The sequence below is a fragment of the Vombatus ursinus genome, unplaced genomic scaffold, assembly GCF_900497805.2.
Source record: "Vombatus ursinus unplaced genomic scaffold, bare-nosed wombat genome assembly UNPS02004691.1, whole genome shotgun sequence".
Classification (NCBI taxonomy): domain Eukaryota; kingdom Metazoa; phylum Chordata; class Mammalia; order Diprotodontia; family Vombatidae; genus Vombatus; species Vombatus ursinus.
In genome coordinates this window covers 6,133,892-6,158,933 of record NW_020944469.1, presented here as the reverse complement: position 1 = coordinate 6,158,933, position 25,042 = coordinate 6,133,892, and the positions used below count along the sequence as shown (strand labels likewise).

At 40.5% G+C, this 25,042-nt stretch overlaps 1 protein-coding gene across 4 annotated transcripts in view; it reads right to left on the bottom strand.

Annotated features, from left to right (window-relative positions):
• The window catches only part of APOOL (apolipoprotein O like), an 88,072-nt gene that overhangs the window by 43,266 nt on the left and 19,764 nt on the right, over positions 1-25,042 (bottom strand). Inside the window, exon 2 of one of the 4 annotated variants that reach the window (XM_027839973.1) lies at positions 22,230-22,361. The exons of the other annotated variants lie outside the window; for them this stretch is intronic. The gene's annotated coding sequence lies outside the window, so the exon portion shown is untranslated. The remainder of the gene's footprint in view (positions 1-22,229; positions 22,362-25,042) is intronic. 4 annotated transcript variants of the gene reach the window in all.

Genomic DNA, 25,042 nt, shown 5'->3' with positions numbered 1-25,042 from the left:
TCAATGAGAAGAAATTGAAAAACCTTGGCAGCACAAACAAAATTAACATAACTAAGATAACAAAGTCATCAATTGGGAAAAATTCTTTGTATCTAATATCTCTGATAAAGACCTGATGTATAAGATTACACGGAGGCAATTAACCAAAATACTTAAAACCAAAGGGATATTTTCCCAATGGACATGTTCAAAAGAAAACAACAGTTGTCAAAAGAAAAACTCCAAACTATTAACAACCATGTGAAAGACTGTTCCAAATCATTAAAAAGAGAATGAAAATTAAAACCACTCTGTGGTTTCACCTCCAAAGATGATAAAAGTTGGAAATAGACAATCTTGGAGGGGTTGTGGAAATACAATGCAATGATGATAGAGTTATAAATTGGTCTAATCTTTCTGGAAAACAATGTGAAATTATGCAAAGAAAATGTCTATATTTTTTTTAATCAAAGGTTCTATTACTAGTCACAGACCTCAAGAAGATAAATGATAAATATAGAGGACTGAAAAATATCAAAATAATGATAATGCATTTTTGGTAGCAGCCACAGCTAGGTGGTGCAGCAGATGGAGCACTGGGCCTGGAGTCAGAAAACAACTGAGTTCAAATCAGGCTTTAGTCACTTACTAGCTATGCGCCTCTGGGCAAGTCACTTAAACCTCTCTGTGCCTCAGTTCCCTCATCTGTAAAATGGGGATAATAATAGCACCTACCTCCCAGGGTTGTTGTAAGGATCAAATGAGACCACATTTGGAAAGTGCTCAGTATAGTGGCTGGAACATGTTAGGTGCTTCATAAATGCTCGTTTCCTTCTTCCCAAAGAACTAGAAACTAAGTAGAGGCCAGGTGACTGGGAAGCGTGTAAACGACTTGTGGTATGTGAATGTAATGTAATTGTGCTGTAAGAAATAAGGTGCATGACAAACAGGGAAAAATATGGTACACCTCGTATGAACTGATTCAGAGGTTAGTAGCAGAACAAGGAAAACAACACACATGATAACTGCAACAGAGTATATGGACAAGAAACACAAAAACAACAGAATAATTAAAACCAAATGCTCTGAAATGATAACGATCCAGCTTGGCCTCAAAGATGAGACATGAAAAGGCATCTCCTTGCCTGTTTTGTAGAGGTGAGGGATTATGGATGCGCAGCACAGCATATGATGTCATTCTTTTTAAATATGTTGGTCAGTTCTGCTGAACTCTTTCCCCCTCTTTCTTATACTGTGTTCTACATAGAGATGGTTTTCTGGGAGAGGCTGAAAGAGAAAGATAGTTCTCCCTTTACGTGAATTCGCATTATAATTCCCTTGGTGAGTGGATGTAGTGGCCCGGGCTCCTGGTGGGCAAGGGTAGGGGTGGCAGCAGCAGCACCGGTATAGCCCCACACCAAAGGTCCTCTGCTCCAGGCACTGAAACCACTTGGGCTTTGTGCAACAGAGCCTCACATCCCATGAAGGGAGGTGGAGGTCTTCGGAACAGTCCACTTACATTAAGTGAGAACTAGATGTATTGGGAAATGTAGGTAATGCAAAAACAGAAGATGTTAATAAAATTTAAAAAACAGAAACAAAAAATTCCCATCTTCCAAGGCTGGCCTTCCAAAACAGCACCAGAGCTAGAATCAACTGGGGAAAACAACACACAGACATTCTCTCTGGTGGTGACCTCCTACCCACAAATGGAAGTATTCAAGAAGAACAAATGAGCCCCAAAGAGATGGAGACCTTCAAATTACACTTGGACCACTGATTTTTCCATTTGCTTTGTGGAAATAGAATAGCCAGCTTTTTCATATAACCCTATTCATAGTATGGAAAAAGTGACACAAGAGGCCAAGGCAACAGAGCAGAAAAGCTGAGAGAGGAGGAGAAGGAAGAGGCAAGAATGAGCCCATGCAGGGGCAGTGATCAAACATGGCAATGAGAAGCGGAAGGTCACCCAGCAGGGGGTGCTCTGGTGACGAGAGGTGGCCAATGGTGAAAAGACAAGCGAAGGAACTGCTGGGGGAGGGAGAAGGAGAGAGAAGCTGTGGAGGACCAAACTCTTGGAACCTCAGGGACCAAGCTAGTGGAGGAACCCCTCCCACAGAATGACTGACAAGGGGGCCAAGCCCACTTCTACTTAAAAACGGCCTATGGAGGAACCTGTGTCAATTCAATACAGGTCTCACTGTTAAGTTCAATTGTGAAGGATTCTTTGAGCCTAGAGCTACAGCTCCACAATTTCTACCCCATGCTCTGAGTTCCCTGCTCTGGGGCCAACCGAAAGAAATTTCAACTCTCTTCTACATAACAACCCTTCCAATACTTAACCAACAGATATCCCCTTTTCTGGAGACTATACATTTGCTTCAACTGCTCTTCATATGACATGGTTCTGAATCTCGCCAACCTGGTCACCCTATGCGATCTCTCTAGTGAACACAATATACCGCCTTGGGAAGGTAGAAAACATTTCTTCCATGTGTATGTATTTGGGGATTGGAGCTAGAGTCACCTGTGCTGAAATTCTGCAGTCTTTAAAATCATCAAATACCATCATGAAGGAACATCACCTAGAACAGTTCTGCAGTCTGGCTGAGGAGTTTGTTTGTTTGTTTTTTGTTTTGGCTAGGCATTAGGGTTAAGTGACTTGCCCAGGGTCACACAGCTAGTAAAAGTGTCAAGTGTATGAGGCTGGACTTAAACTCAGGTCCTCCTGACTCCAAGGCCAGAGCTCTATCCACTGCGCCACCTAGCTGCCCTTTACATTTTCTCTTGAGTGCAGGAGTTCTCAACCAACAGGGTCTGTAACCTTGTTTTGAACATATTTTAACAAGAGTATTTCAATATAATTGGATTCCTTTGTAATCCTATGCATTTTAAGATTTTTTCTGCAAAGGGGTCACTAAGGCTTTACCAGCCTGGCTGTTCATAGGGGATCAATGCACAACAAAGATAAAGTACCCCTGAGTTATTAGTAAAAGGCAAAGCTAAAAACTTTACAAGGTTGTGCTAATGTAGAGAGAAAAGGGAGACCTGGACCTGTGTGAACTTGCCAAAGTCTCCAAATCTCTCTGGGCCTTCATTTCTTCACTTGTACAATGAGGGGATAAACCAATGTTGCTATTAAATACTGGAACAAAAATGTTAAATAAAATACTAGCAAAGAGGCTATAACAACACATCAAAAAGACTATATATTATGACTAGGTTGGTTTTATACCAGGAATACAGTATTGGTTTAATATTAGGACAGCTATCAACATAATAGATCATATTAGTAACAAGAACAACAAAAATCATATGATTACATCAATAGATACAAAAAAGAATTTTGACAAAATACAACACCCATTTCCACTAATACTGTAAACAGTATCTATCTAAAACCAAGAGTCAGCATTATACATAATGAGGATAAACTAGAGGTCTTTCCAATAAGATCAAAGATCAAGCAAAGATGTTCATTGTCATCACTATTATTTGATACACTACTAGAAATGCTAGCCATAACAATCAGACAAGAAAAAAATTGAGGGAATAAGCACAAAGAGGAAACAAAATTAATGCATTTTGCAGCCGTTATGATGGTTCACTTAGAGAACCTTTGAGACACAACTAAAATTTAATTGAAACAATAATTTTAGCATAGTTGCAGGACATAAAATAAATCCACATAAATCTTTAGCATTTTGTATATTAACAACAAAACCCAGCAGGAAGAAATAGAAAGAGAAATTCCATTTAAAATAACTACAGAATGTATGAAATACTGGGCTTCTACCTATCAAGACACACATAGGTATTATACATATACAACTACAAAACATTCTTTACAGAAATAAAGACCAAAATAATTGGAATATTACAAATTACTTCTGTGTAGGCCAAGTCAATATAATAACAATGACAATACTACCTAAATTAATTTACTACATAACAAGATTATAAGGAAAAAACAACTTTGAAAAACTTAAGAACTCTTATCAATGAAATGATCACTCATGATTCCAGAATACCCATGACATGGCCTATGCAGGACTGTGTTTTGCTTGACTATGTATATTTGTCACAAGATTTTTTTCTTTTCATTTTTTTTGGGGGGGGAGGGAGAGGGAGAGGGAAGTACATAGGCAGGAGAGAGGGAATAGAGATAGGCTCTCTCTCTCCCCATACTCAAAATGAGGTGAGAACAGAAGGAAAGCCAAAAAAAATTTACAAACAAGCAGGACAGCTTTTAAAGTTATATGCTGATTTTATTATGAACTTAAAAGGCTACATAATACAGCTTTGTGGTTTCACACACAATCATCTCCTGCTTTATAATGTATATGTAAATAGTCATTTTATTTGGTGTTTAAGTTTGTATAAAAAAGGAAAACATACTTTTAAATGAAATGAGTTGGTTGACTTGCACGATTATTTCCAGTTCTAAATCTATGATCCTATGACTTGAAAGGGGAGAGTACAGGAAAATATCGTTGGATTAGTATCCTACTGTTTTGTCTACTTGTGATAGCACAACTGTGAATGTGCATTAAAATTTTTTTCTTGAATATTCCAAGTCATCCAAAGTGGTAGAACAATAGCAAGTGATAGATCTGGACCTTGTTTGAAAAGAATGGCTCTTCAATTTGGAACCATGCCCAAAGGGCTCTAAAACTGTGCATGCCCTTTGACCCAGTAATACCACTTCTAGGGCTGTATCCCAAAGACATCATAAAAATGGGAAAAGGACCCACATGTACAAAAATATTTATAGTAGCTCTTTTTGTGGTGGCCAAGAATTGGAAACTGAGGAGATGCCCATCAAATGGGGAATGGCTGAACAAGTTGGGGTATATGAATGTGATGGAATACTATTGTGCTATAAGAAATGATGAGCAAGTGGACTTCAGAAAAGCCTGGAAAGACTGATATGAACTGATGCTGAGTGAAGTGAGCACAACCAGGAGAACATTTGACCAACTTTGATAGACTTAACTCTTCTCAGCAATACAATGATCCAAGACAATTCCACAAGACTCATGATGGAAAATGCTATATACAACCAGAGAAACAACTTACGGAGTCTGAATGCAGATAGAAGCAAACTATTTTCTCTTTTTTTGTTTTCTTTTGTTTCTTCTTTCTCATGATATTTCCCTTTGGTTCAAATTCTTCTTTACAACATGATTAATGTGGAAATATGTTTAATATGATTGTACATGTATAGCCTATATCAGATTGCAAGCCATCTTGGGGAAGGGGGAGAAAATTTAGAACTCAAAATCTCATAGAAGCGAATGTTGAAAACTAAAAACAAATAAATTAAAATTTTAAAAAAAGAATGGCTTCTGGCTGTAGGCTCAGAGAACATGTTTATTATTGGTCTAACGTTAAAATGAAAATACAGGTTATCTATTAATCTGTAAATGCAGCTTAACTGCCTTCAGAAGAGTGGCTTTGTTATTTCATAATGAGATCTGACATTAGAAGTCAAGTCAGTAAATCATGAAGGTATGGAAAGTTTGTGTTGCTTTTTGAAAGAGAATTCATTTTTAATCTCAGTATGCCCTGGACAGTTTTTACAGTACTGATGAACTAGGTGATGATGCAGGCCAACTTCTACTGCTGGAAGGCAGTACGCTAACAGAGGAAAGAATGCTCAACCTGGAGTCACCAGACCTGAATTTAAGTCCTGTATGACTTTGGGCAGGTTATGATTCTCTGAGTCTCAGTTTCCTCATCTGTAAAATTACCTCTAAGGTTCCTTACAGCTGTAGATCTTTGACCTTGCAGGTACCAATAAATCAAGTCCCTTGAGGCTTAAGAAGAAGGATAGGCTGACTGTTTTGGCATGTGAAAATGCTTCAGTTTTCCAAAAAATAAAACTTTTGGCAAGTGAAAATGCATTCCTTTAGTTTTCAAATGTCATATGCCTGCCTGTTGCCTACAGAAGGTAAGCTACTGCAGATTAAAAAAAAAAAAAAAACAACCCACAAAAACCCTTCCCTATTATCTTCTTGTACTTTTCGTAAAAGATCATTTCATAACCAAAGCCTCTGTGGAGTAGAGCAGCTCTGTTGCTAGATAATTGCAGCACTTACCTGAGGAAGCCGACTTGGTGACTGTAAATACTCTTACCAGCTTCTTTCCCTCATTGTTATCTGACTGATTCAAACTATGAAACAGTGTATTCTTCATAATATTGCACATCACAACCAAAGAGATTTCATGAGAAAGTTGATCCAACATTGCGGTACTTTATGAAGGATGCTTTTATCTTGTTATAACATAAGAGATGCAGTTTTTAATGTGGCTTGTGCTTGGAGTTCTGTTCCAAGTCAAACAGCAAGGAGAAATTTGTGGCCTGGTGACAGGCCTACATTACTGCCATCAACGGCTGATGCAGACTTCGTAGGCTCTGGGGTGGACCCTCCCAAAATATCCTCCTCAAAGTGATGAGGAGGATGACACCTTCACACATCATAGTGTCCCTTGACTCCAAGTGAGAAAGAAGAATGGGTAAAATCTGACAAGGAGGTGGGCCACTTCGAGTAAAGCCAAACTTATTGAGACAGATGATTTGGGGTGGTTGAGAAAAACCACACGAGAAAAGGCTTCTTTGCCTCTTTATTCATCAGTTTTGCAGGAAGGCAGACACAGCCTTTTGACAATGTCCATGTTACTGGGTGCAGGCAGTCATACTGCTACACGACTCATTTTCATTTTGTAAGAATGAGACAAATGCGCAGAGTGAGTAGATATCACAGACTTGTTCTAAGAATGCAAGTGGCTGAGTCCCAGCTGGGGTAGTCTGTGGTCACCCTACTATCTATAGCAGGATTTGGAGAGCCATCACAGCATAACCCAGGGGTGGAGAACCTGCGGCCTTGAGGTCACAGGTCCCTCATCCCTGCCATAACCCAATGACCACAGGAAGTAAACTGGAATTGCAGAATTCCGGACCTAAATGGGACCTCAGAGGGCTGTCCCTCCTTTCCTGAGGAAAGGTTAAATTGTTTGTGGTACGCTGTTTAAGAAGGTAGGGAATTACGGACATGATAGAAAAAAAAATTCCATTTTAAAAAGTAACATTAAAAAACTGTCATGTAAAAGGGTTAAATCTCAGCAATTTGAGAAAGTGGGCTATCCAAAACTATTTATTCCCTTTGGCTTCCAAAGAGCTGCAGTTTTAATGTATTATTAAATTAATGGGCAGAGCATTTAACATTAATGCAAAAGATTTTAGGCAACAACTGCTTTTTAAGATTAAATAACTTAAAATATTTTAATTATCCAACAATTTGCATGTCATTACTAATGAGAAACATTTATGACATTCTCGTACTGGAAAATGATATTATGTCTCTTGGCTGACCCCTCAAAATGTAAAGGTAGAAAATAAAAACAAGGCCTGCTACCCAAATTTTACTATCTCAAAGTAACTCAACAGTTTGGAGTCTTTCCATTTGTGATCATTAAGGTCAGCCAAATAAATTCAGTGAGTGATTTGGACAGTATTTTGTAAGAATACTAAAAGCTCACTGTGTGTGTCTGTCTGTCTGTAAATGAACGCCACCAGTTTGGTTGTCTATATTAGCATTTCAGTTATCACAAAAGAGTTTGGCTTTGGGAGGAGTGGTGTCTTGAGAGGGCAAGTGGAGGAAAATACATTTTTCTTGTATTTTAAATGTTTTTCAACTCCTCTGCTCAAGTCTTCAGTGGTTCTCAAAAGACTACAAAATAAAGTGGAAACTCTTCACTGCACCATTCAAAGCTCTCCACAACCTAGCTTTTAGCTAGAGTACTTTCCCAACTCTTCCAGTCCCACTCCAGCCAAACTGCTCTCTCCATTCTCCCCAAATACTTCACACACATGCTAGCACTACCATCCATCTTGGTTCAACTTGTTTCCCCTGCCTGAAATGCCTTTCTGCCTCTTCTCTGCTCATTTGTGATCTTCCCTTCCCTTCAAGGCCCAGTCCAAGTCTTGGCTCCTCCGTGATGCCATTCTCACCTCATACTGTTGTTGGAGCTAAGATGAGGGAAGCCCCTCTGTGAGGTCTAGGACAAGCAGAGAAGGCCTTCTTAGAGCCAAGGCCTGAACAGACAAGTGTTGACTAGTAATGGGAGGAGGAAAGTAGGGATGCATTTTAGGCAGGGGAAACCAGCTGATCAAAGGCACTGAAACAGGGGATGTGCATGGCATGCTTGGGGGGAGTGTAAGTACAGTGTAGTGGAAAGAGCGGTACATTTCATTTGAATGTGAGAAGGCCTGGGTTCGAATCTCAGCTCTGATGCACACTATTCTGGGTAATGCAGAAAACTCAGTCTACCTCTTAAATCTGCATTTTCTGTAAAATACAACAGAAATGTCATCTATTATTTATAGCTAGAATATATAGAGGTTCTAGATATAGAGGCAGATAATGAAGGATGAACATATATAATATACATATATTACCTAGACATAGAATATATGCATATGCATGTGATCTAATTATAGTCTATATATAAATGGGACCTATTATTTATATCCAGAACACGTATTCTAGATATAGAGAGGCAGATAATGAAGAGTGAACATCCATCTAGATATATTATCTAGATATAGAATATATATGATCTAATTATAGTCTACATATAAATGGGATCTATTATTTATATCTAGACTATACAGAGGTTCTAGATATGGAGTAGTAGATAATGAAGAACAAACATATATCTAGATATATTACCTAAATATAGAATATATATATAATCTAATTATAGTCTATATATAAATGGGATCTATTATTTACATCCAGAATATATAGAGGTTCTAGATATAGAAAAGTAAATAATGAAGAATGAACATCTAGACACAGAATATATACACGTGCATATGATCTAATTATAGAACATATGTAAATGGGATCTCTCATTTTTATCTGGAATATATAGAGGTTCTACACGCAGAAGTAAATAATGGGGAATGAATTACCTAGATATAGAATATATACATATGTATGTGATCTAATTTATATTTTATATATAAATGGAATCTATTATTTCTATCTCAAAGAACATTAGTATAGGGTTAGCTATACAACAGGCTTGAGATTTCTTATAACTTTCTCTTTTTGTTTCAAACAGGGCACTTGTCTGCTTTCTGTAGTTTCTAGCATTAAAACTTATGGAGAAATGCAAAAAGTTGATGCTTGTTTCAAAAACTGTAGAACAGGGGAGGAAAAGAGGGAGGGATGCCAAGAAGTGGCTAGCAGTGTCCTCCTTCATTAGGCAATTTCTCTTATCTAGAGAATACTGGCATCTTGACATTTACTAAAGAACACGAATGCCAGAGTCTGAACAATTGGCCATTGACATATCACTGGGAATTGGACCCTACTTTGAGATATTAGGTAGAAGCCAAGAGGAACCCAGACAGACCACAGAGGATCAATGGTGCTATCCAACACTACCATTCAGTTTATGACTACCGAGTCCCAAATAAAATAGGAAGGAGATACTGGCTGTAGTGTAAATGAGGTAGGGGCTGAGTAGAATTGTATGTTAAGAAGATATGACCATATGAGGAAATCTAAGAAGGATGTAGGGGGGAGGGGAGGTTCAGAACATCGGGATGAACACCAGCTGAGACATGAATAGCACTCTTATCATTTGATTATGCTGCAGACCACCTGGACAATAAGAGGAACTCAATGAGGAATTTTGTAAACAAATCTAAAGCCCACTCAGAGGCATGGAGCAGGGACTCCAAAACATGGATATCTGCTGGATGCAGATGCAACTAATGCAGAGTAACTAATTTCTTGACTTGCCTTAAAGGTAATTTCCTCCTTCAAAACAATGAAGAACCAATAAAGAGAACTTCTAATCAGATCTGATTTTCACCAACAGGGAGGAACTGGCTGCTAAGTAGTGGAAATGATGGGCAAGCTAGGGGAGAGAGAAGTGAACGCTCCATATCAGAATTTGTTGGTCAACAACAAGTATTTATTAAACTTATTGTTATTAAACTTATTATGTGCCAGACACTGTGCTAAGTGCTGGTAATACAAATACAAGCAAAGAGAATGATACCCCCTGTCCCTCAAGGAGCTTACATTCTAACAAGGGAAGACAACACAAAAAGGGAAGAGCAAATGGCAGAAGTACTTGGCCAGGTCCAGATTGTAGCCTGCTAAGAAATGAAGAGAGGGTTAGTGTCGGTGCCCTCCTTACATAGAGTTTCTGGGAGGAGCCATCCAATCAGAGAGCAGTGTCACAGGGGCTGAAGTATGAATTCCAGGGCTGGAATGGTCTTCCAGGATGAAGAGTTTTCTGGGGCATGATGGAGAAGCCTGGAGTACAGCCTGGTGAGGAATGAAGAGGTGGCTGACCTGGGTGCCCTCCTCAAATTTGTGACAGAAAAGGAGAGGAAAATCAGGCATATTCTGACATCCACCATACATTCTGGGAGGGCAGATTTCAAAGGATTCAGGAAAAGTCAGCCCCAGAGGGACAGGAAACTCGCAGAATGAAATTCTGAAGACCCAAAGAGAAACAGTTCTGATGATAAGGAAAAGGGGAAGTAATCTAAATACATACCACATGGAATTGATGGCATTAGATTGGAAAAGCACATATGGAAGATGTAAAGCAAGAGCGGATGAGAGGGAATGAACACAAAAGTATGGAGTAGGTTAAGAACAGCATGAAGAACTTTAAAGCTCAGGGTAAGCTAATGTTGGTGAGGAAAGCTAAAGAGAAAAAGTCAAACCAAAGCAATTTAAGCCATATAGGTAAAAAAACAAAACAAAACAAAAAAACAACACAGCTGAAAGCTATGTAATTACAATGACCAATCTTGGTCCCAGAGAAGAGCAAGCTAAGTAAATGGAGTTCCACTCATTCTTTGGTGAAGTGTGTGTGTGTGTGTGTGTGTGTGTGTGTGTGTGTGTGTGAACTATGGTGGGGAAGTGGTATATTCAGAAATGACGGTAATATAAAAAGAAAAGATAGTAATAAGCAAAGGTTTACCTTAAGGAAAACAAAGCTACGTTGAGAAAAAGAGGAACATCAAAGAAGCGCTAAGCCCGTGCTCATGGTGGTTGGGATAGCGATGCTGGATGACAGAGAGAAGGTGAATCTGGGGAGGCAGGAATGCAGTGTCGAATGCTGAGTCAAAGGACCAAGTCTGAATTTGGACCCCACCACTTCCTGCCTATGTGACCTTGGACAATCAAAAAATCAACAAGCATCGATTAAGTGTCTAATATATGCCAGGCACTGTGCCAGGTGCAAGTCACTCAACCCTTCTGGGCCTCAGTTTCCTCATATAGGAAATGACTAGAGTAGGTGTCCTCTAACGTCCCTTCTAACTCTAGAGGAGTGGCTCTTAACATGGAGTCCATGGACTTGGATGGGAAAAAATTACAACTTTAATTAATTTTGGGGAATACCCTGTATTTTATTTTATGCAGTTAGGGATCCACAGGCTTCATCAACCTGCCAGAGGGGCCTATGACAATACTTCATGTCTGTTTTCTCAGCCCAGGAGAATGAGCAACAAACTGAAAAAGCCAGCAGATCTGGTGATTAGGGAGTTAATACCGAGAATAAGTAGGGAGACCATAAAAGAATACCTAGCTGTCTTTGATGAGTTCAAATTCTCAGGGCCAAGAGGAACATTCAAAGGAAGAACTAGAGAAGGACAAATATTATCAAGCTATATGCCCATGAATCTGACTTTGATTCTTGCAAAAACTCTAGGATGTATTATTCAAGAGATGCTTAGTGAAGTGGCGATCAAAGAGCCAGCATGATTTCATCAAGCAGTCACACTAGACTACACTCACTTCCTTTTGGACAGGATTACTAGACTGGTGAATCGGCGGGATGCCATAGATACACTTTATCTAGATTTTACCAAAGCATTTGACAAACTCTCTCTCGCTATTTTTGTGGGGAGATGCTGGTACATGGGATATATCACAGTTCAGTGGATTTGGAACTGGTTCCAAAGCCAGAGGCAAAGAGCAGAATAATCCAAGGAGCTGTGCTTAAATGCTGTGCTTAGGAAGTGTGCAAATGAAGCAAATCTAGGAGGGATGGCCAAGATGGTGCGTGAAAGAGACCAAAAAGATGGACAGGGAAATGAAATGTTGAGTTGAATTGAAGGGAATGAAATATAACCAAGAGAAATGTTCAGTCTTATACCTGGTTTCAAAAATTCAACTTTCCACATACAAAAGAAAGGGGGCATGGCTACGCAGCAGCTTGTCTAAAATGATCTGGGGATTTTAGCGAATTGAAAACTTCATACGAGTCAAGAGTGTGATATGAGAGCCAAGAAAGCAAACCTAAGTGTCAGGTTGTGTGGAGAGGCCTAGTCTGGAAGCCTCAGGAGGGGAGATTTCTTCTATCCTCTCCAGGGTAATGGGTTTGGTTCTGAGAGCCACATTTTAGGAAGGCCACTGATAAGCTGAAAATGTTCCAAGGAGGGCAACATGCAGTAAGTGAGGCACTGAGAAGGTTTATCCTGTAGGAGAAAAGATTTAGGGGGACAAAAACAAGGGCATGATCCTTATGTTTAACTCTGTAAAGAGGCGACCATGTAGAAATGGCTGCTAAGGCCAGAACTAGGCCCAGTGGGGGGCAGTTGTAAAGAGGCATTTTAGATTTAATGGAAAGAAATACTTACTGATAAAATAAGTGGAATGGGGCTGCTTTGGGGGGGGGGGGCAAGGGTAGCAGGTTAGCACTAGTAGAGGCCAGTGACTAAAGCGTGGCTACACTGTACAAGCTCTCCTTACTCATGGGCAGGGCAGGCTGAGACTGGAGTAGAGGGCCCTGGCGATCTCTTTAAAACTCTTGGATTTTTTTGGTTACACCTGATTTTAGTTTGTACCCTTTTATCTAGTATCTTCTTTTCCATTTTTCCCTCCCATATTACTTCTACCTCTGGGAATCCAGTTTCTGACAACAAAATATGTCACTGAAGCCCACATTCTTCATTAAGAGGCACTACTGGCTTTTTTTCTCATTGAAATAATAAAGGGAACAAAGCAGTAATGTTCCATTTGGCAGCTGTAGTCTAAAAGCTACTCCTTGACAAAAATCCCCCACAAATGCGTGCTGGTGGCCTATTTCACAGCAATCTCGGGTGAGTCAGTGCGTCAGTGACAGAGCTGCACATGTAATAGGGCTCATTCTCTTTGGAACACAACAAGAGGGCGGGTGACTCATCCCTCAAGCACTTGTCAGGCTCTACAGAAAAGCTGTGCGCATCAGCCACAGAATCATCAAGGGGCATGCAAAAAAGCAGGAAAAGAACATTGGAGAAGCACAGCAATATCTTCTAGGCAAACTATTCAAAGCTCTAAAATGGTATGGGTCCTGAAGAACAGCAAATCAGACCCCAATAATCAAGCGATAGCCACGGACCTGCATTATGTGCAGTGCATCTGTGCATTTCAAACGATCTACTTCAAAGGGGAGATTAGAAATAAGGAATCTGTGAAAAAAAACAACCTCAGAGTAAAAGAGCCCCCAAACTACAAAGCTTTCAATGTCTCACTCCTCCAAGATTAAGGACTCCATTATGCCTTAATTTACACCCCACCTGTGTTAGACTTTCAGGGAAATTAAATGAGAATGTGACTTTTATTCTCACTCTACTGGAATTCTACCTCCTCCAATATGGATTATTCCTGAAGAAAATTTGCTAAGGCTATGAATGATTGTCATCTCCTACCCATACTGCTGTATGGTTCACAGAGCAATTCTGAGTAAACAATGTGTGTATCAATCTCCGCAACCTGATCTCTAGCTTAGTATTTGAGAGATGAAGAGAGAGAGAACATTTGCTTAGAATAAGCAAGTTATATGCTAAAATTTTAATTACTCCAGCCACAAATTATCATGGGCCCATAGGCCAATGTCAAGAAATCAGATCACCATAAAGCAAACCAGGCTGTGGAGCAGTATTAATTTTAATAAAAATTAAAACTGTAACCCAAGAAATTTCCACTCTAATTTCTTCAGGCTAAAGATATAGATTAACCAAATCCCTTTTTCATTGGCTTGGATAAATGAGATCTAAGGGAAGGAGCTAAGATCTGTTTGTCAGAAGGCATATGGTTTGGTCTGGAATGTAGATTTAATAGCAAAAGTCTATCCAAGAGTTTGAAGAAGGAATAACAGGTTCAACACTAAAGGAATTTTCAACTGCTGGATAAAAGGGCTCAGGTGGCAATGTAATTAAAAAGCAATTCTCCTGGTCTGGTCTGGTCTGGGTCTGGCCTGGCATTGCCAGCCCTCCACAGTCTGGCTTTTCATCACACTGCAGGACTACAGGTCCTCTCCACTTCATCCTAACTAGGTCACTTGCTGCCCGTATTGCCAACTTCCACAGCTTTCTTCTGACTGGAATACCCTTCCCCCCTTTCAAGTCCAGCTTAAATGGCACTTCTTTCAAGAAAGCAGCCCTGATCCCCATCCCCAAGTACAAATGGCTTTTCCCCACTAGATCTAAGCACTGCTTTCTTTTTATGTACTTGGGATACTCAAGTTTCTGCTCTATTTTTGTGGATGTTAAACTAAAAGCTCTCCAAGGGCAGGGACCACGTCTTCTTTATTTTCAATCTCATCCAACACTCAGCCTGGTGCGGTGCATTAGTAGTCCCCTGTAAGTTAATGTAATTCTCATAGAATCTTAGGGGTCATTTTGTCTAACTCACATTTTGTTTAGTGAATGAATGAAAGGAGAGGAAGTCAATGAAATCAGGGAAACCTCGCCTGGGAGTTTAGTCTTTATTTAGAGAGCTCCCCTCTGTCTACCACATGAAATTCAAACTCAGTCCAGCATGCATGCCCTCTAGTTATTTTTTCTGATCTTGTCTCTCACTGCTACCAAATACTTTACCCTCAGATTTCAGCCCTATCTGTCTCTTCCCTGTCCCTGAGAGATACCATAATAATTCCCATCCTGAAGCCTTTACCGTCCCTGCTTGTTTAGAATGTCCTCCAACTCTCTGCCAATCAAAAACCAACTCATCATTTGAGAGCCAGGTCATGCCATCTCCTCCCTGAAGCATTTTTAGAAGAGAAGTGGTACAGAGGCTTTCTTTGGTCCAAAAAAGGAGGCAAGCCAGTCATGTAGCAAGGGCGGCAGCCCACGTGGACAGCCCACGTGAGCTGCACCGATACCCATGTAATGTCAAGATACTTTTAAGAACAGTAGTATATTAATCTAGAAAGGTAGTTTTGGAGACAGATTATAGGTTAATTAATAATCATAAATTTATTATTTTTCTTTCAGAAATGTAAAAGGATCTCAGTTGTCTTACCATACAGAATAACTCCTACTTGAAAAAGAAATCCTTCTGCAGCATATGGGACCTTTGTTTACAGACCTCAAGCAAGGAGGGAACTGTTATCTCCCAAAGTAACTGATGCTACTTTGGGACTAGTCGATCCCTTAGGGCTAAAATGAGGGAGTAGATAGTATGAGCTTTAAGAACTTACAGTAGGTAGAGATCAAGTCTCCTGATATTCTGAGCCCTCCTATAATCCGTCTCCAAACTACCTTTCTAGATTAATATGATACCACTGTTCTCAAAACTATTTTGACACCACCTGGGTATCCATGCAGCACAGTGACTGTCCACATGGGCTATCATTCTTCCGAGCTGACCGGCTTGCCTCTTCTTTCATCATACATCTCTCTGATAGTAGTTTTAATGCTGATTTTTATCGGAAATTTTGTCAATTGTAATATGATGCAGTCTTTTTAAACCATCATAATTCCTCTACTGCCCTTTAGGTGACCTTCAATTTTGATTCCTCTGAGATTATAACAGTCCATGAATCAGAGCCACAGAGCTCCACAGAAAGAATAGTGGTTAAAAAGATTGGTTTTTGTTTCAGGGAAAAGCTTGAGGTCACTGAAAACATCACACAATTTATTGAATTCAATTCATGCCCATCTTTTCCTCTTTAGTCAATGCCGGGTCTGGTTCACTGTCCCTCTGCAGTCTGTCCAAGACATAGAAGAGAAATCCAAGCAATATAAAAACCAAAGACATCAATAAAAATTTATTTAAAAAACAGTCATTGGTAAGTTTAGAGAGAGCAGTGTCATGAGAATGAGGGTAGAAGTCATATTGCAGATGGTATAAAAGAGAGAAAGTGGGGGCACCTAGTATAGACAGCTTTCTTAAGAAGTTGTAGCTGGAAAAGGGAGAAGCAATTGGAAGAGAGCTAGAAGGTATGGTAGCATCAAATGAGGCTTTCTCAAGAATGGGGGAGATATAGGTAGGTCTGAAGTCATTAGGACTAGTTGAGGAAGAGGGCAATCTGCTGGAGAAGACAGGAGGGAATGGAATCCTGAGCATACAAAGAGGGTTGAGCCTTTGCAAGGAAAAAGGTAACCTCTTTATCCCAAATGGGAGGGAAGTAGGAGTTATTGGGAATAGACACCTGAGTCATAGGAGATGAAAAGAGAGGGAAACAAGGGCACTCATGGTAAAGGGACACTGATTTTTCAGTAAAAAGCAAGGTCATCCACCAGTGGAAGATGATAGAAGGGTGTACCATGGGATGCTTGAGGAGAAATGAGGTTTGGCCCAGCTGGTGTGGAAAGCGGGATGGTAATCTGATTACTGATGACTAGAAGGATTTATCTTGTTTCAGTGAGAGCCCCAGGTGAGATTAGAACATACAAATTTGTTGTGGACCCAGGCAGCATGGTTTTGTGACTTCTTCTACCTCCAACCTTCAGCACATGAATAGGAGCAAAGGAGGGGGGTGAAGAAAGTTAATTCAAGGTTGGAGGTTGGCAAGGTGTGACTGGTGAACAGGACAAGGGGGCAAGGAATTAAGAATAGAGGACACAGTCAGGTTAAGTTGATTCACCAAAGAGTTGGGATAGGGAAGGGAGGAAAGCACTGATAGCCAGTGCAGGGATGATGGCCTGGGGACAGAACCGAAGGGTTGATGGAATGCAGGTCACAGTGAAGGTGAACAGGGTTAGGGGGTTGTAAGACAGAGAAAAATGAAACGATAAAAGATTATGATCAGATACAGGAATTTCAAAGTTTGTGAATGTGGAAGTATAACAATTATTGGTAATGGCAAGATAATTTTATGAGGTCAATGTTTATAGCCTTCCTAGAAATGAATCCCTGCAGGCCTCATATTGACTTAGAAAGCCACAAATTAACATTATCTATGCTGTAATATAGGGCAGTTAAGTGGTGCAGTGGATAGAGTGCTGGGCCTGGAATCAGGAAGACTCATCTTTCAGAGTTCAAATCTGGCCACAGACCATAGTTGTGTGACCCTAGGCAAGTCACTTAACCCTGTTTGCCTCAGTTTCCTCATCTGTACAATGAGCTGGAGAAGGAAATGGCAAACCACTCCAGTATCTCTGCCAAGAAAACCCCCAAAAGGGGTCACGAAGAGTGGGACACGACTGAACAATAAAAACAAAATGTTGTAATGTGTTTTTATTTGTTTTGTCCAACATTTCCCAATTATATTTTAATCTGGTCCCAGCAGCACTCAGGAGTTTTGCAGGCTGCATCCCCCCTCCTTCAGCAAAGTGAGTATGACACCTCTGTACCACTATTGATCTTAGTTGACCCCCTTTTTTTTTGCATGACAAAAAAGATAAAGTGCTTCCTAGCTGAAGTTGTTTATAGGATATTTTGGCTTTCTTGTTGTAGGATTTATTTTACATTCATTGGAGTTCTACAGGAAATGGTGACAGCCTATGCTGATGCCTTGGGTAGAGATAACTTACTTAAAATAGGTCAAATTAGGGCTGTTTCAATGGCAAGTGATATCTTCTCATCTTTATTATTTCTTTTAATTTCATATTGATTTTGATCTTTGCTTTAACAAGTCAATAGTCTGTCTATACACAGACAAATGATTTGTTTTTGTTTTTTTTGAGGGGGGGGACAATTGGGGTTAAGTGACTTGCCCAGGGTCACACAGCTAGTAAGTATGAAGTGTTTGGTCTGAGGTCGAATTTGAACTCAGGTCTTCCTGACTTCAGGGCCAGTGCTCTATCCACTGCGCCACCTAGCTGCCCCCAACAAATGATTTGGATAAGACTCCCACCAGATGTCTCATGTCTGTTAAGGTATAGTCAGTTTCATTTTTTTTTTTTTTTTTTTGGTGATGCTATAATCTGATTTTCATTCTACCACTAGACCAGGAGTTATGATAGATTTCAAAGGGTCTCTGAACTTGAATGGGAAAAAAAACCACATCTTTATTTTCACTAACCTCTAACTGAAATTTAGCCTGTCTTTCAATTACTTAAAAACACTATTCTGAGAAGGGGTGCAAAGACCACCAGATTTCCAAAGGGGTCAATGACACAAAGAATTTTAAGAACCTAGAGGTTCTTGAATGCATAAAATAAAATATAGAGGATTAAAAAGGAAACCAATCAGTGCCAAGATGGCAGAATTAACAGGAAGAAGTATAGGGAGCTCCTCATCTTCCCTCCTCTGAGCCAAGTGCAGTTGTTAACAAACCACAAGGCCTTTATGGTGAAGAAGACAGCCATGGGTCAAGAGGCATCAATTCATAGTGATTCCAAATGTATAAGGGATCAAAGTGATGGGAAATTAAAAAAAAAAGAATAAGAACTAAGAGATCTTAGGAAATTTGAAGGTAAACACGTTTTTCCTCTATTTTCCTACTCCGAAATTAAGGCACAAACATTAACTCAAGGTTGACCATTAAGCAAGTAAATACAGTAAATTCAAAACAAGTTAAATTCAAATTAAAACTCAGTTCGATTAGGTTTTCTCACAAAAGTTTCTAAAAAACCCTAAATTCTGAATGTCTTCTCTAGAGATTCCTTGAAAGAAAGTTTTCATGGAGCATGCTGAATATATATCTAGTTTATCAACTCCAGGTCTCCCCAAGGACTGAGTCAGACTGGGGTCCAAAAGTATGAAAGAGTCCACAATCTGAAAAAGTCTGAAAATGACCCCAATGCCTTAATGCATTTATGTATGCGTATATACATATACATGTGTATAGAGGTATATATAAGCATATATATACATATACACACACACACACACACACAACATATGTATTATACATTGCACTCCTGATCTCTCCATAGAGTAAGCCACCTACATTGTCACCTAGTTACTTCTAAATGCTGGGACATGGGCTACAGCCTATTCTTAGGACTTTGGCTCAGTGCAGCAAGATTTCCTACTACCAAGCTGCTTAGATAGCTCTCCATGCACCGGGGATAGAACCATAGCTAAATTTAAGTAGATTATTAATGAAAACCAGACTTTTCACAATTCCCTATTATCAATACCAATTTTCTTTAGTGGGATGGAAAAATCAAGAAGATGAATTTAAAGTTAGAAGACAATCACCTGCCAGGAGTGGGGAACCAGCGGCCTTGAAGCCACATGTGGCCCTCTAGGTCCTCAACTGGGGCCCTTTGACCGAATCCAAACTTCCCAGAACAAATCCCCTTCATAAAAGGATTTGTTCTCTAAAACTTGGACTCAGTCAAAAGGCCGCACCCGAGGACCTAGAGGGCCAAAGTGGCCTTGAGGCTGCAGGTTCCTCACCCCGGATGGTTCAATCTGCACTTAAACACACACACATCTGTTCTACACTCTCTCCAAATCAAGAGTCACCTAGCATTTGCTTAAAGACCTCAAGAGGAATCCATTACCTCCTGATGGAGCTCAGCCCTTCCTTCTGGACTGCTCCCTCAGATGTTACTGCTTCTCTGAGACTTCTCCCCTTCACCTCGTGTTCCGCTATCTTAGGCCAAGCACAAGACTAATCTCTCTTCCATGTGATGGCCAATCAAATATCTGGACATTGATCATGTCTCCCTAAGTCTTTTCTTCAAGGCAGACAGCCCCAATTCCTTGAACCAGTCCTCATATGGCATGATGTCAAAGGCTTATTTTATTATTTTGTTAAGGGGATGTGTTCTGTGAAGTTTGGATTCTGTCAAAGGGCCCCACTTGAGGACCTAGAGAGCCACATGTGGCCTCAGTACCGCAGGTTCCCCACCCCTGGCTTACATCTTCCAGTTGCCCTCCTCCAGACACTTATCAATGAGGCAGCTAGGTGTTGAGGTGGATAGGACACTGAGCTTGGAGTCAAGGAAGACTTGAGTTCAAATCTGAACTCAGACACTTACTAGCCATGTGACCTTGGGCAAATCACTTAACCTCTGTCTGCCTCAGTTTCCTCACCTATAAAATGAAGATCACAATAGCACCTACCTCCCAGGGAGGCTGTGAGGATCAAGCGAGATGATACTTGAAAAGTGCTTAGCAAAGTGCTTGGCAAATAGCTTAATTATGCTGGACAGATTAATAAATGCTTGTTCCCTTCCCTTACCCCCATCCTTCTTTCTAAATCAAACACAAGGTCTAAACAAAACTGAATGCAATGGTCCTATAGCCTCCCCAGTGTTTTTTCCACAATTGCAGTGAATTACCTCTAAGCCTTTTAAACACCATCAATCAATCAACTAACCAACCAACCAACATTTATTAAGCTGACACCATTCTAAGTACTGGGGATTGCTGTCGTTGGCTGTCCTTTTGGAACAGGCCCAACAGCACGATGGGGTGAGGTCTTGACTTGTGTGTGAATTGGATTTCAGTGAGGCAGAGCTGCACAAAGTCATTAGCCTCACTCTTTCTTCCAGATTACAGAGCAAAAACAGTCCCTGCCTGACTCAAGGAGCTTATATTCTAATGGAGGAGACAATACATACACATTACTGCCTGTAAGACACAGTAACTGTGGCATTGGAGGGTACTGAAATAGTTCAGAACAGTTGTTCTGAGGGGAAAGGGAATTAGTATAAGCATAAGTGGCTTGAACTATCTGGAGATGATCTCTGAGGTCCCTTCAAGGTCTGATTCTTCTCAAGAGATATCTGAAAGGAATCATTTGGGGAACAAAGAATGAGCGGTATGAAATTTATTTTTCAGTCATTTTTCAGTTGTGTCTGACTTTTGGTGACCCCATTTAAGGTTTTCTTGGCAGAGATACTGGAGTGGTTTGCCATGTCCTTCTCCAGCTCATTTTACAGATGAGGAAACTGAGACAAACAGGGTGATGTGACTTGACTGGGGTCACACAGCTAGTTAAGTGTCTGAAGTCAGATTTGAACACAGGAAGATGAGTCTTCTCCATTCCAAGCCCAGTGCTCCATCCACTGTGTCACCTAGCTGCCCTTTAGTATGAAACACATTCATTCAATTAAAAACATGTATTATGCACCTATTACATGCAAGGCACTATGCTAGGGGCTATACAGAATACTAAGACACTCATAGCTATATTCAAATATTTGAAATATTGTCATGCAGACAAAAGACTGGATTTGTTCTCAGAACTAGAAGCAATAAATGGCAGTTTCAGATAGGCAAACTTAGGTTTGATAGAAATATAAGTGACCCAAGAATCTCCAAAAGTAAAATGGCTTGCCTTGAAAGACAGTCAGTTGTGCTCACTTAAGGTCTTGAATGTTGTATGACCATTTGGCAACCAAGCACTGTTCAAGTCAGATTAAAATATTGAAATATTGAACAAAATAAAAAAAAAACAATAAAACACAGATAATCTCAATATATGGTTTTCTAAGTCAAAATGTTGCCACAGGGAGCCTTCTATGTATTTGGGTGGCCTGGTTTCTATTTGAGGCTGACACTGCTGTAGAAGGAATCTTCTCAACTACCAGTTGGACTAGAATAATTCAGGGCTTCTAAAAGTTTTTCTACCTGTGACTCTTTCAGTGTTCTTAAACTGCAAGCAAGATCCACAGTTTAAGAAGTGCTGAAGCGATCGAGAGTGGAAAAAGTTTAAGAAGCCTCTGACATCCCTTCTCTCCAATTCTCGGATTCTTTTCCATGGGGGGTGAGCATACTGACAGTCACCCAATCAAGCTGATTCCTCCACCACAAATCCATGGCACACAGCCTCAGCCCGGCCATCACTGCTGCTGCTCAAAAACCATCAGTTTTGAATGGATCCAGGCTTTCATTCGCCACAGTAATGGTTCCAAAGCTGAGTCTCCTCAAGCTCCCGAGCTCATCCTCAATCCTTACACTTAAAAGAAATAACTCCCAATCGAACTCAAAAGACTGAGGCCATCTGGTGGGAGCTCTGCCTGCTCCCCTTCTGGAAACTTCTTGGCATGACCCACCCACCTCAGAGGAAGAGTGTTAAGGCAACTGCTCTCTTACCCGAGCCCTTGGCCACTGCTTCTTCCTGCCTCCTTCAGGATTTTGTTCCAACAGTCCTTCTTTCTCTCATACAACCTCAATCTCTTCCTCTTCACTGCTTTCTTTATACTTGCCAAACACGTTCAGGTCTGCCTAATACCAATAAAAAAAAAGCCTTCTCTTGACTCTTATACCAAATACAATTACCACCAACCCCTCTTTCTTCCCTTTACTTCATTCTACAACCCATGACTATATTTCATCACCAACCACACCATTCTATTGAACTTGCTCTCTCAATGCAACAATAAACTCCTAATCACCAAATCTAATGTAGGTTTAGCGAGGTGGGAGGAGGAGGAGGAAAGAGAACAAGCAATTAAGTGCCTACTATATACTAGGCACTGTGCTAAGTGCTTTCCGAATATCATCTCATTTGATCCTCACAACAACCTTGGGAGGTAGGTGCTATCATTATCCCCATTTTACAGTTAAGCAAACTGAGGCAGACTTGCCTCAGTGACTTGTCCCAGGGTCACACAGCTAGTGTCTGAGGCCTTATTTGAACTCAGATTTTCCTTGTCTAGGCCTAGCACTCTATCCACTGAGCCACCTAGCCATCTGAATAAGTCAGATGATGTCATCTATTTAAATAAAGAAAATTATTATCAATTGTGTTTAACAGATATTTGATGAAATGTCTTTATTGACCCTTCATTTCTGATACATTCCCCTCCCCTGACTTCACTAGCCACTCTTCTTTCTACTGTAGGCTCAACACTTTAGAGTGTGTATGTGTGTGCGTGTACATTCTTCCCAAGACCTACTGATTTTAACTCCATCAATAAGGACTTACTAAGTACCTACTACTTCGTCAAGCACTGTGGTAAGCCTAAGTATATAAAACCAAAAATCAACCAGATCTTCCTTTCAAAAGTCTTACCTCCTATTAGGAGAGGCAGGTAGGGAAATAAGTGCATGCAGAAAATACACAAAATACAAGGGAATTTTGTGGGGAAGGGTGTTAGGCTCTGGGGCAATCAGGAAAGGCTTCATGTAGAAAGGGCTGCTGAAGCTGGGTCTTGAAGAAAGAGAGGGATTCTAAAAGGCTGAGGTGAGAAAAGAGAGAATTCCAGGCAAGGGAGAGAGCCAATGCAGAGGCAGGGACAGATGGGAAACAAAGTATTATCTCTGAGGAGATCCTCAGAGGTGCCACCTCAATTACTGTAGAGTGTATAAAGATGATACTTCATCAGGTCGGAAAGGTAGGTTGAGGCTAGCACTTCAAATGCTAAACACAGGAATTCACATTTTATCCTAGAGGGTAAGAGGGAGCGGGTGAGAGTTTAATGATATGGTCAGACCTGTGCTTTAAGACAGAGTATCCCAGGAGGAGAGGATGGTTCACACTAAATACTTCAGAGATAGGCAAAAATGGTGAGGATGGAGAAAAGGCCATCCACAGCGGCAATGAATAGATCACTGGTAATTGTGGAGAGTGCAGTTTCAGGTGAGTGATGAGAATGGAAGCCACAATGCAAGAGAGGGAGGTAGAGGGGGAAAGGAGAGGAAAGGAGAGAAATTCAAACGAAGGAATTAAGAGCAGATAGCTTTTTTTAGAATTTTGTAAAAGGGAGAAAGGTTTACGGAGGGTTTTTTTTTTTTTAAGGCTGGAGTCATGGGCAAGTTTGTAGAATCAAGAAAGGGAGACAGTCAAGGGGTGTGTGTGTGTGTGTGTGTGTGTATGTGTGTGTGTGAATGAGAGAGAGGAAAAAGAGGAGAGAGAGACACACAGAGAGAAAGAGAGAGACAGAGACAGAAGGAGGATAATAGAGACAGTCTGCTGCAGATGATGAATGAGGGTACATACAGAGGGGTTGGTCTTGGTGAGAAGAGCTACCTTTAAGAGAAAAGAGTAAAGGAGATAAAGTACTGAAGAATTTAGGGACTGGATGTCCATTGAGGAGGAAAAATAAGTCGAGGAGAGGCAAGGAAGGCACAGAGAGAGACGAAAATATACGAGGAATAAGGGATAAGAAAGGAGAATTGTCGAATTTCTGACCAAGGAAATACTTGTGAGTGATGGTGCTATGGAGGTTGTAACCACCCCAGAGTGATACTCAAGTGGAATGAAGGCAATGGGAGTTGAGGAGAATGAGGAACTGAGGGATTCCTCAGCAACATCTCTAGCATCCATCCCCATCTTTCTGTCACTACAACCTTAAGAGAGCCTGATGCCCCCAATCAGTAAAGCTCTTCCCTCTACTCCCAAGACCTCACGTATTACATAGTCATCTGGGTATATGGCACATTCCCCTGTCAGATTATAAATTCCAAGGACAAGGATCACACCTTACCTTTTTTTTCCTCCCCCAATGTCTATTACAGTGCTTTGCACACAGTAAGTGCTTAATAAATGGTAGTTGATGGTTTCCATCCTCAAGGAATTTTATAATCTAGTAAAGGAGCAGATAAATACACAATAAGAGAAACTGCCATGCTGGAGGACCCTGTGTGTTATCAACAGTTTTTTCTGCATGGAACTCCCTTTACTAGACTTCAATCTCTAGGACAACAGGGACCTCATGTTACTTAACAGTCTCTCCTAGGCACAGTAGGCACTTAGCAAACGGTTGCCAACTGAGTAAGTTGATCTGTAGGGCTTTCAACACAGTACAGTAGAAAGTGTGCTGTATTTAAAGTCACAGGACCTGAATTCATCAAATCCTGCTCCTGCTGCTTAGTACCAGTATGACCTTAGGCACATCATGTGACAGCTCGGAGTTCCAATCTTCCCATATGTAAAATGAGTGCAATGACATAAATGGCCTCTG